This window comes from Parasteatoda tepidariorum, chromosome 5 (genome assembly GCF_043381705.1).
Source record: "Parasteatoda tepidariorum isolate YZ-2023 chromosome 5, CAS_Ptep_4.0, whole genome shotgun sequence".
Classification (NCBI taxonomy): Eukaryota; Metazoa; Arthropoda; class Arachnida; order Araneae; family Theridiidae; genus Parasteatoda; species Parasteatoda tepidariorum.
The window spans coordinates 22738258-22751722 of record NC_092208.1 but is presented as its reverse complement, the minus strand read 5'-3'; positions in this window follow the sequence as shown (position 1 = coordinate 22751722).

Below are 13465 nucleotides of genomic sequence, written 5' to 3'. Positions count from 1 at the left end.
ATTTATTTTTTTTCTTATTATGGTGCTCCTTTTGCGTTTTTTAATTAAGCTTAGAAAAAAAATCAAACTATCAAGATTTCGTTAGAAAACTATTTTGTAAATATTCATGACAAGCACTTAAAAAATATATTTTCAAAATTGTGATTAGAAGAAAGCAACTTTTTTTTAAATAATAAATTGTTTTAAGTGCTAACACTAAAAAAAGAAAAAAAATTTAATAAAGTTTGAAAGATAAATTAATCTTAATAGTTTAAAATATCATATTAATGCTTATGAATTTGGATAAAAGAGGGTCCAATTTAATGAAAATATAAGAAAAATATGCATACATACACACAGATTCCTTTCCAATGTGAAATGGAGCATAGGACTTCTATCATGGCTTTCCATCTTACTTTAGCTGCGGCCAGTTATTTAGCCTCTCTCCGTGTCTTTCCTATTGTTTCCTATTGTCTCCATGTCTTTCCTGTCTCCCTGTCTTCCACTTATTCTATTTCCCTGAGGGTTCCAATCAAAAACTTGTTTTATTTAAAAAAAATCGGGTTTACGTAGGGCATGACCAATCCATTTCCATTCATGTTTTTTTCTTTTTTTAAATTCCAGATCAATCGGTTTCTGTTTTGCTTTTCTAAGAATTCCTGCATTACAAATTGTATGGATCCAAGATAATTCTTAAACAGTTGTTAATAAATACTTGAAAAAAATTCCTATTATTTTTATTGCATTGCCATACCTCAGATCCATGTAGTAGTACAGATTTAACATTAATATTGAAAATTCTAATTTTTGATGAAAGAAAAACTTATATATTGCTCAGATACAAATTAGTTACAGATAATATTCCGCAACATAGTATATAATATTTAAATAACTTACTTGAATTAAACAGAATTCTCCTTTAAATTTATCCTTAAGGACTTTTTTTTCAGTTAAATATTTTGTAAACATTAACAGACATCTCATATAAACTAATAACAACTAATTCCTGAACTTGTTCAAGTTGCAAATTCTACTTAACTGTAACCCAAAGGATTTCATATCAGGGAAGTGTACATACCTAAATATGAAATATGCTTTAACGAAACTAAGCTTTTACTGCTCTTGAGATACAATGCGGTGTTGTAAAACTAGCGGTTTAAAGAAGTTAGGCATATATTTAAAGACTCTTAAATTTTTACGAGTGTTATCTTGTTTACCTTAATTTTCTTTTTTCTTGAGCGTAAGCTATAACGTTAGAAAGTACATAAAATGTTCTGCTTAGCAATTACTAATAATTCACTTTCTAAAAAGGAAAAAAAATGGCAATTTTGTCAAGGAGAATATCTCTTTTAAGTATATTTCCTTTTTAAAACTCTCTCTTTCAAAAAGAGCTGTTTGTTTAGTCAGATTCTCTCATTCAAAATAGCATAGTAAAATGTTATGTAAATTAAATTTTCAGTTAAGTATTGGGAAACTATTTATACAGTTTTCAGAGAATTTATACAAGCAACTTCGACTTTAAAAGTATCCTATAATCGGAATCCCGTATTTAATTAATAAAGCTAAACATTAATCTTCATCTTGAAACATAATTATATAGAGTTAGACAAAGGTAAACATTAAGTGTATATTTAAATGAATATTTAAGGATTTATGGTCCATAAAAGCATGATCAGTATTGTTAAAAACGGGTAAATTTTTTATTGTAAAAAAATACATTAGAACATTGAAACATGAGAATTTGTAATAGAGATTTCAGTCTTAAATAGAATATGCGGTACCTTCTCTTTAATAATAAAACTGAGCATAAATTAACATCTTGAAACTGAAATTATGAGTAGGTTAGGTCAAGTTAAGAAGAAACTTTGTGTTTAAACGAATTTGTGACGATTTATGTTATATAAAACCACGATTCATTTTTCATTGGAAGCAATTTAAAAGACGTTGTATTGAAAAAAGACATCTATTTGTTATGAGTCTGACTTTTTTATAATTGGAAAATTAATAAAAATTTCCTGAAATTTTTTAAACCGAAGCCATATAAAGACATCTTAGCAAGATAAAAAATGAAAGATAAAAAAGATATAAAAATGCAAGATAAAAAAATAAAGATAAAAAGAAAATGGAATTATTTAATCACTTTTAACTCTGTTAACGAAACAAATGCAGCAAAATTAATTAAAACAATGTAAAAGTTTTTGAATAATTCAATTTCTCCTCTCGAATATGTAATCTGTCGATCCAGAGAGAGTCTATATCGAGAGAGAGTCTATATCGAAAGAGAGAGTCTGCAGCTGATTTATTATGTCAACGTATCGTTTTCCTTACATCGGGACAGAAATTAGTGTCTAGAAAAGTGGTTTAGATCTATGCATTATTTTACATAAAGAGCTAAAATGATTAAAAAATTGGAATCAATAATTTCTGCTCATTATCAAAAATTAGAACAATATTGATGTTTAGCTTAACACTTTACGGTACGGATATATACTTTTGTAAGAAGAAACATTAGAATGATCAGTATAAATTTTTTAATTTTTAATAATAATAACATGAACTATTTTAACTCAGTAATTCAGCTGAAATAAAAAATTTTTACACTTCATCTTAGAATTTATGTCGTACAAAATTTAATTGATGGTTTTCAAGCTTATTAAATAGGGAAACATATTTAAATATTAAGAAAACAAATCTTTTTTGCAAATCAACGGGACAAAGTATAAATGTTTCTCCACTGTTCTTGATTTTATCTTCGCTTTCGAAGGGTGATGCATGATGTAAAGGTAAAACATTGTAAAATAATTAAAAATTAAAAAATTTTTCTTCAAATCTCTTGATAAATAGTTATTTTCCAATGTCCACCTGGGGAAAGACCATCACGCAGGCATCTAAAGGGCAGATTTGTTGGCCACTCTTTCAAGGGCACCATATTAGGTGGGCAAACGTTACTCCTACAGTAAGGGCATATTGTACAGAGAATGAAAGAATGCCTTGCCCTGGATTCGAACCCAGAATCTTTCTGATGCAAGACCAATTCCATGACCTCTGCAAACGCTGCTCGTCGATAAATTAAAACTTGAAAAAGAAAATGCTAAATTACTGCATTAGGTTCTAACCAGTTGATTTGTCTTTTTGAATGCCAGAAAATTGAGCAAGGTAGTTTGAATCTGGAAAACATATTTCAAACCATATAGTCAGGAAGTTGAAAACTAAGAGTTTTTACTTGTCGCTCTATATACTTGAAACTGATTGCGATTATGTTTTATATTTTAATAATTATTTGCTCTGCAATGATTAATATAATTATCATTAATGTTTCTTCATAAAATAAAATTTAGCGTGAAATTTATCTTAGCTGAGATCAAAATAAGGAGTAGCTATGTTTATTTAGTCCATTGTATTTTCAAAAAAAATTTCTAAGGAATGTTTTGCATTGATTTCGCCTTAAACATTAATTTAAAACAAATCAAACATTTATTGCAAATTTAACGATTGTCTAACTAATGTAGTGAAAATAATTTTTTTATTCACTGAAATAACAAAACCTCTGAAGAATGATGTATAATGCATGTAAAGAGTCTCCGTGCAAACAGCCTGAAGGGTTGTGTTCTTCATTTTTAAATAACAAAAGAAATATTGTTTTTTCTTTAAAAAAATAGAGAGATTATGTTATTAATAGCTGTTCTATTCCTCAAATAATGAAAACTAAAACGTGAAATACTTTCTTCCGTTACATTATGACAAAAGTTTATTTTATTTATTTATTTATTTCGTAATTAGATATGCAGTATTTGCATCAAGCAAGCAAAATGCTTTTAAACCTATTAAAAATAGTATCAAATTATCTTATTTATAAATATTTTGTGATAACGCTTATCATAAACTTAAGATATATTTTTCACTTTATTATTGCAACGTCAATTTTAAAAATGTTCTTATTTATTTAAATAAAATGGTTTTGAATAAGAAGGTACAAAGCAAAGTAGTGATAAAAAAGCAGAGTAAGTAGCCAAAAATAGTGCAAGTTCCCTTTTTTGCACCAGGGAAGATGCACTGCTGTTTATATGTTTAAAGCATTAAACCTTAAATTCACAAGAAAAGGTAATTATTAACTGGTACTGATTTGGGCAGTGTTTTACTATTCTAATTCACATTTACTCGAAGTGATAATATTTCATGGATTAAAATCAGGGTTGCCTCTTGCAGAACTGATTACCTAAACCCTGTGATGTGAAGGGGTCACCATATATGATGGTTTCACTATGGGTCTCCATATGAGCCTGAAATGACAAATAGGAACACCACACGCTTTTTCTTAACATCATGTTGACATCGGGAATTGCCTTCTTTTCCTAGTCCATTAAAATACTACCCTTCGAATCTGGTCTCAGTTATCAACGATGTTCTTGGGAACCTCTGAAATACCCTCTGTATTCACTTGTATTACACACTGAGTCATTGTGACCATGACTGATTTCCTATGAAGTAATAATTTATTCGAGGCATACGATTATCGAATGTATCCTCTGCAGTTCTAGCACTAAGTCACTCTATAACTGATTATCTCAGACCAGCAATCACGATTAGCAGACGTTTTACAGTACGGCACAAAAAGTCATGCATTAAAAACAGAAAAAAAAGCAAGCAATAATATTTAACAAGTTCTAAACAGCTTTGTTAACTGAGCATGCGGAACTAATCTGAGTTAGGCACACCGTATAGGATAGAGAGAAAATAAGTATATTATACCAGTAATACCTGGTATCTAAAAACCAACGCTTGTCAACGGTAAACGGTATACTAAGGCTTCCTGACATCTTAAAAAAAGTACAAGACTTCAATAATAGTTGTGGTGAAGAAATGCAATGCAGATTTGACGTACCTTCAACAACAATATTTTTTTTTATCGTATCCATGGACAATTAAATGGCCTCGTGTACCTTCAAAACTACATCCGGAAGCTCCAATACATCATTACTGTAGAGGATCTCACGAAGTTCTGAAGCCAGTGGCACCATACCCAGTTGTAAAACATATGGGGTAAGGGCTGGGCACTCGAGAATGTGATCCGAGGTAAGTTGGATATTGGTGTAGTTCTTGCAGGGAATATAAGTTCTTATTTCAACAACAAATAATTTCCGTTTATACTGTTAATACTGTATTTACAACATTCGTGTCTTGTAATAATTTAATTAATTTACTACTTTGAATAATAGGAATGTATAGGTTATTAATTCCTCAGTATTCTCGATTGTGGTTCAAGTTCGCTTTCAGTCTAGTTACAAGTAAATGCTATATAGATTGGAATCCATCACATTTTTGCTAGTAGCACTAGGTTTAAAATTTTTTTATCCACTTTTAATTCTTATCATTACCTTGAAGAAGGGATGTCTTTTGTTTGAAGTCCTAATATATTTAGCATTCTGCCATAAAAAGATCTCTTTATGGAAGCTTCTGAAGAGATTCGGTGTGTCCAGCATCCTGGATACCTTAACTTAGTTGTATCGCTTTTCCCTCTTTACCAATTCAGCAAGTTCACTGCAACTGATTTGGCTTAAAACAGATAAGCTAATAAGATACTGATGAGGTAAGGACAGCTGCTGTATGCAAATATATATATATATATATTAGAATTTTTTAAATTTTTTAANCTGCATATTAAAAAATTGAAATATGTGAAGTAGAATCAGTATGTTGAAATAATATCTGAGCTAGTAATAGCTTATAAAAATACTCTTACTCCTACAGAATAAAGTCTAGGAATTCCGGTAATTCCTAAACATATATGCGGGTTTTTTTAATCTCAATTTATCCCACTTTACGTTATCGCTGCCATTGAAGTACCGTTCTATATAGTAATACACTTATTGATCAGCATTCAGTATGATTCGAATTTTGGTTACCATCTTAGTCCCCCGGTATATATTAGCAACTTTAAGTAATCGATTTTAATTTTAAAACAACCAATAAAATGCATAATAATTATTTGAAACTTTTGACTGATATTATGGTAAGATTTCTGCCGGCCAGGTGGTCGAGTTGTTAGCGCGCATGACTGCGATGTCAATGGCCGCGGGTTCGAATCCCGCTCTGGGCATGGATGTTTCTCTCTCTTGTGTTGTCCTCTGTTGTGTGTGATGAGTGAATGTAACCCACCCTATGAACGGGTTTGTGGCAATGTGGTGTGAGCAATGTTACTCGCCTCCGTGACTTTGGTTCACAGGTGCCCACTGGGTAACGCGAAATGAGTAACAAGTCTGTCATCTTCTAAGGCGAAGCGAATAAAGTTCAGTGCCTGACATTCAAAAAAAAAATTAAGATTTTAGAGTCCTGAGTGTGCAACAATGCAGTAAGTGGATTACTGGTGTCGCTGAAAATGTATTGAATATGTTCCTTTAATTTGTTTTAATTACCTGCAATCAATTTATGTATTGCTTTGACTGCGTCCTTGTGTGGTTTTTGCACCCAATTTTGTCCAAACTATTTTCAGTTAATTTGCTATATATATATATTCTCTTAAATCATTGGTAGTCAAGATCTCCGGACCTTGATCCTATCGAATGCGTATCGAATGTGGAACTTGTAATTCCCTTTAGTCAACCATCCATTACCAAAAACAGTATTTTTGAGCCAGTACCGTTTGCCACAGGACATTATAAATTGTCTTATACGAGAAATTTCAATTTATTTAAATAAACTAATAAATCCAAATTTTATACTTTTCCGTAACCACTTTTCACCAAATCTGTCTCCAATTAGTGTTACGCATAATCATGTATATGTTTTATATAATTATACATGTAGTATGTTAGTTGTTTTTTGTATTATACCAAATTATATTTCTTTAAATTATATGCAATAGTTTGAAGATAATCTTCTGAATCTAAAAATTCCATTTATTAAAGAATGTAATCAAGATTTTTCTTCGTTTTATCGGCTTCTTTATGCTACCATTTTAAAAGCGTGAGTTTTGCCAGAGTCAACAGATCGACATAAAATCTTCTTGTCTAACACTATAAATTTTTCGCATATTTTACATTTGATGCCTAACTATAATTTTAACATTTAAGGACATATTGTAAATCCCACCATACAGCATTTTAACTTTTTATTGGTTCACTTCAATTTCCATTTGCAAGTATACTACTGCAATTTTTTTTTTTTTCAAATTGTTTTTTAGTCAGCCAATTAAAATAACAAACATACAAATTTTGCTTGGTATGAAAAAGGCAATGCATTGTTCTTAAGACCAAATATGAAACATTTCCTCGTAATCCTCTTCAGTAATTTACTATTTAATAAATATAAAATTTTAATTCTACCGATAAAACGCATTAAAATTTGAATGTATTTTTTCTATAGGAATTTATGCTATTTGTCTGTTTACTGAAATTTTATGCTGCATTAAGAAGATACTAATATTTTATTAAATTTGAAAGCATTTTATTCTTGGGAGTTTACAACTTAACGTCTCTTAATCCTTAGAATAAATTCGGATCGAGTTTCAAAACAAGTTTTTTGACATACATTTTTTTAAAGAAAAACTTAAACGAGAGTATTTTTCATGAATTTTAGAAAATATGCTTCAAGGACTCTTTTGAATAAATATTTTTTTTTTCAAAAGTGTATGCTCCTTTACAGGCTAAATGCATTCAAGGAATTTTGTATTGTTTCCTGATTCAACTTTATTATAAACGGTTTTGCATCAGTTTTTATTGAAAAAAATATAGTTAAAAGAAAGTTTATCTTTCAAAGAGAATGTTTAAATATTTTTCTTTACAAAACACAGCTTATATTTATTTTCATCTTGTAATCTCTGCATATTAAAAAATTGAAATATGTGAAGTAGAATCAGTATGTTGAAATAATATCTGAGCTAGTAATAGCTTATAAAAATACTCTTACTCCTACAGAATAAAGTCTAGGAATTCCGGTAATTCCTAAACATATATGTGGGTTTTTTTAATCTCAATTTATCCCACTTTACCTTATCGCTGCCATTGAAGTACCGTTCTATATAGTAATACGCTTATTGATCAGCATTCAGTATGATTCGAATTTTGGTTACCATCTTAGTCCCCCGGTATATATTAGCAACTTTAAGTAATCGATTTTAATTTTAAAACAACCAATAAAATGCATAATAATTATTTGAAACTTTTGACTGATATTATGGTAAGATTTCTGCCGGCCAGGTGGTCGAGTTGTTAGCGCGCATGACTGCGATGTCAATGGCCGCGGGTTCGAATCCCGCTCTGGGCATGGATGTTTCTCTCTCTTGTGTTGTCCTCTGTTGTGTGTGATGAGTGAATGTAACCCACCCTATGAACGGGTTTGTGGCAATGTGGTGTGAGCAATGTTACTCGCCTCCGTGACTTTGGTTCACAGGTGCCCACTGGGTAACGCGAAATGAGTAACAAGTCTGTCATCTTCTAAGGCGAAGCGAATAAAGTTCAGTGCCTGACATTCAAAAAAAAAATTAAGATTTTAGAGTCCTGAGTGTGCAACAATGCAGTAAGTGGATTACTGGTGTCGCTGAAAATGTATTGAATATGTTCCTTTAATTTGTTTTAATTACCTGCAATCAACTTATGTATTGCTTTGACTGCGTCCTTGTGTGGTTTTTGCACCCAATTTTGTCCAAACTATTTTCAGTTAATTTACTCTATTTATCTACTATTTTCTCACGTTTTTTATGGTCTATTTGTTCTTAATTTAAATAAAGCATCATTTTTCTGATCCTTTTTTTCGGAATTTCGTCTCTGTAAAATTCGCTTTCCGTTGATCCCAGTCTAATTTTCACTCATCTTATGAGCCCAATTTTATCTTTGTCAACCGCAGTGTAATCATCTCATCCGTCTATTATTATCTACTATTCATTTTTTAAAAAAAATGTATATTTGACTTTATTCTTTGTTGTCTATTTGTCCCATTTGAACATCTTTTATGTTGCTTTAACATTCAGCTTTTTCTTTAACCTTACCGTACTTATATCTGCATCTTACTTATGACATATTAACTCATTTGTCTCTGGTTATCTTGTCGGTACAGTGGGTAGAGACTACGCTTACAATGGTTTTGATTGGAGCTTAATTCATCGAAAGATTGTGTGTCAATGACCGCTGTTTCGACCAGTCTCTCGTGATCCTGATTCTACACAAATCCAAAGCTCCTGGTGGTTTCAGATTTGGAAAATTCCACGCAGGACTAATTGGGGACGGTGAGACGCAGATCCCATCTAAATTGTGGTTCTGTAGTGTAGTATTGTCTTCGGATCACAATTAAAAATGAATCACATGTCATTGCCAAATAATTAGTGCCCCTCTAGTTCGACTTAAAAAATCAAATCAATTATGTCTAAATGAAGTAGAATGTATTTCACGTTAAATAAAGTACAAGAATAAACTATATTTATCTGAAGTAAATAATGTACTGTAGCATATTTTACTGACTAGTTTAGAAATCCTTTTAGGAGTAACTTAAATTTGTTAAACTATATACTGATAAACCATTCCTGTTTCGTAAGCACTTATATTATTTTTACTACTTGTTTTATTTATTTCTATGTTACCATAGTTGAGAATAAAATCTCTCTAATCCCGTAAGTCAAGATCTTGGTATCAGCCTTAAAAGGGATAGCATGTTTTACCAATTTCTTCCGAAAAATTTTCTTCCCTTCATCTTTAGAAAAATGATAAATTGCTTAAAATGCTTTCCCGATGAAAAACAAAAGAAAACGTATATTATTCGATAATCTTATTTTTTCGTATATGCATAATAATATTTGTGACAGATTTTTTGCAATAAAAAGATTATAAAACAAGTTATTTAAAAAAAATAATAAACAATATACATATTTAATACATATATTATTTCTGAGTTTTTCTCAATTGATGATAAGTTTCAAGTAATAAATATGTTCCTATCGGAAAACAAGTTTCTTTTATAATTGATGTCTAAAAACCTTATTTTTATTATAAATCATCTTTCTTTGTTTTAATTGATCTATGATTTATAAATAATTATGATAAAATAAATATAATTCCATGGTGTAATTTTTAGATGCTCTCATTTATTGTGTCTTAACTTTTTCCCATTTATTCTTGATTCAAGAATCTTTCAAATAAATAAAAATTATTTAATTCGGTGAGTTATATTAGTAAGATATGATGATGTTTGCTTAAGTTAAGACCATGTTGGTTAACAACTAATTAAGTAACATCATAAGGAATGCTTCAGCTCTCAACAAATGTTTTTCTTACTCAAGAAGAAGCCAATAGTGTCAGATGATCGTCTCCATTATCAACTTTAATCGTATGTTGCATATTCCGTCCTATGCGTAAGACATGATATTTTGTTGAAAGTTAAAAACATTATGTGTGTTACGGTTAAAATAATAAATCTAGTTATTATTAATATTAACTGGTTCTTTTAATTAATAATCACTTGTTTGGTAAATGTGTTAAATAAATCAAATAATTCACATTAGCTGGTTATTATTAATCGTCAATGAAGTTTATCAGCATGATTAAATAGGCATAATTCATTGAAACTTAAACTCTAATGTATTTTTATTTGTCTATGTGCTGTGACAATAAGGTATTGTTATGGAGATCAGTAGATTTAAAAAAATAACAAGGGGAAATACGGACTTTTATTTTTGTCTTTTTCTTGATTTAAAATAATAGCATATATATATANTGCAGACGATATTTTAAGTTACGAAATCAGACACAAAAACGTACTTTCTATGGATAAACATACCTCTTTTTCAATGGATTAAGATTTCCGACCCTCAAAGTACAGGGGGTAGTCGCAATCTAAGAAATAAGGTTCCCATAGTTTGTTCAGGAGAGCTATCCAAAGTTTGGATCCCTTAACGTTAATTTTATTTTTTCCGTATTTGGTGAAATTTACGTATTTGATAATTTACATTTTGTAAATTTTCCGTTCATATGTCAAAAGTTTACCAGAAATATAGTTATTATTACCACATAATAAGTAAAAATAAAAAACTGAAAAACAAATTTAAACGAATAAACGATTTTTTGCTATGCTCTAAGGCAGTGTTCCCCAACCTTTTTATCACTGCGGACCTGTCAACGTTTGATAATTTTACCGCGGCCCATAGGAGGGGGTGGGAACGTTGATTATTTATATTTCAGATTATTTTGATTTATTAATTTTAATTTAATTGTATCTAAACATGCCTTCAAAATAAAATACAGTTACACCAAAAAGTAAATATAAAGTGATTTAACATTTTAATTTACTAGAACAATAAATTAATGGGAACCCTGAGCTTGTTTCTTTGCAATGAGATGGTTCCATCTGAGGGTAATCGTTTTAAAACGTTTAAAAATTTATGTCACTACCTTCGGGAGACCTTTTTTTTAAATAAATAAAATAATGGAACACAGATATTTTTGATTTTTGGTATAAACCTAGGAATTTAAATTCAGTTTCAATGAAATGGGCGGCCCGGTACCATTTGATCCACGGACCGGTACCGGTCCGCGGACCGGGGGTTGGGGAACACTGGTATAGAGTATACCGGGCAGTGGCACTTAACCTTAAAAAAACATCAGTGTAGAGTTAAAATATCTAATATATGTAATTATATCCACGAATAAATTAATTTCAAATCGAATGTAATAAATATTTCGGACATTCACCAAAGCATATCTGTGATTGTCGACAACACCGGTGAGGGTCCGAATGTACAAGATTGTAATGAAATATTCGATCTTTCACCGACGTATTTGGTGCTTGTCGACATTCACCGGTGAAAGTCAACAACCACAGATTTTTGTCTTTCGCCGTGACATATATATATGTATATATATCATCAAAATATCTATTATTGAATGATAAGTTTTGACATTTTGAGTACATAAATTTTAAAATCGTTCGAAAAGATTTAACAAAATATTAGTTTATGGGAACACTACTATTATTAATGTTAGCTATTTATTATTTCGAATAATCAGATTAACAAAGGGTATTGAATGCCATTGACCGGTCTACAGTAGGATAATGTTTTTTAAGATAAAGCTCCACTACTCAATACGTATTTCCCGGTATACTCTACACTGATGCTTGTTTAAGGTCATGTGCCACCGTTCAGTGCGGATTTGACCCGTTCATCTCTTATTACATCCGATATTTTTTACGGATAAGTCTCACATATTTCCCGGATATACCATACACTGACATTTTATTTAAGTTAAGTTATACTGCTCAGTATACTCTACACTAATGCGTTTTTTTTAAAGTTAGAAGGCGCTTCTCGGTTTAAATATAACAGGTATATCAGTACATGGATGTTTTTAAGATTAGGGGCCACTGTCCAGAACACATTTGCTTGGTATACCCCCACATTGATGTTTTTTTTTCTTCTTTTTTTTAATTATTAAGATTTTAAGTGCTCAATGACTTGTATGCATTTGTCTGTTGTACGATACACTGATGTTTTTAATTAAGTCAAACACTAAAATGTAAAAAGAAGAAAGAAAAAGATTCAAATCGTCTAGCATAATATATCCATTCAGCAAATGAATAACGCACACAATAGAGCGAGCGTCTGCATCCAAAATAAGCAAGTAACTTGCATTGTCTAGCTGTTTACGTTAGAAATTACTCTTATGCATGCGTATTGGTAATCTCCAGCCAAATGGGTTGAAAATTATTACAATGACCAAATTCCGTTAGAGAATATGAATAATAACTGGGAAATGAGATAAATTCTGACGAAAAATTTATCGCTTCAATCAACTTACTGATAACAATTTAACAATATTAATTATAACTGGTGATGATTAATACTAACCGGTTAATTACATTGACCGTAACAAATGCTTAATTATATTTTATTTTTAAGGCACCTCCAATCAAGCGTTTTCCAATAAACACTTTTTGGTGATTTTCAGTCATTATCAAATTTTTAAATTTTCTAAAAATTCTTCATCTTATTATACTGCGTTTCATTAACTCTCAAATTCTTCACGTGCATTATTTTAACATCATAGCAGATACTTGAAAAGGCTTGTTCACTTTATACTTATTTCTGAAATATAATTTCATCGTGATATTTTAACAAGAAAACGAGATTTTTTATGGAAATTTGAGAGAAATACTACATCATGCATGGATTTCGTGGCTGGTTTCTTACAATACCAAATGAGTTCTTGCTACCTTTTAAAATTGAAATATGAATCAAAACCATACTTGTTTTTTTCCTTTATTTTTTTAAACTTTATTTACAAAATCTGAGCATGGGATATTACATTTCAGGAATCCAAACTAGAGAGTATTGTGGCATGCTTATGTAAGTATACTTCAAACGATAAAAGTGGTTACTTAAATTATCTCCTGCGGAAGAGAAATCATTGAGTCTGATTGTCGTCGGATCAAAAATCTAATATTTCAAATTCTTCATATATTATAACAATGCTACAAATATTATAATATGCTAATGCTATTTAAA